We start from the raw sequence: 241 nt of genomic DNA, 5'->3' as shown, positions 1-241 counted from the left end.
CAATTTTACCAACCAACATGGGTATTTGAAGGTATACATTGACTTAGAAGACTCACTGCTGTTCACATGAATTTTTCAGCTGATGTTCTTTACCTGATTATCTGATACACAATAATTGCATGGAAAAAGATACAAAGTTAGGCTGTGGATGCCAAACGTGAGCTGCACTTTTAATCCGTGAAGTTCTCAACAAATTCTTTATTGAGGGTGGATGATTGTTCATGGAATCATTATCTGGTGA

The sequence above is a fragment of the Penaeus monodon genome, chromosome 23 (assembly GCF_015228065.2).
Source record: "Penaeus monodon isolate SGIC_2016 chromosome 23, NSTDA_Pmon_1, whole genome shotgun sequence".
NCBI lineage: Eukaryota > Metazoa > Arthropoda > Malacostraca > Decapoda > Penaeidae > Penaeus > Penaeus monodon.
The sequence above is the reverse complement of the archived record's forward strand: the minus strand, read 5'-3'. Positions refer to the sequence as shown.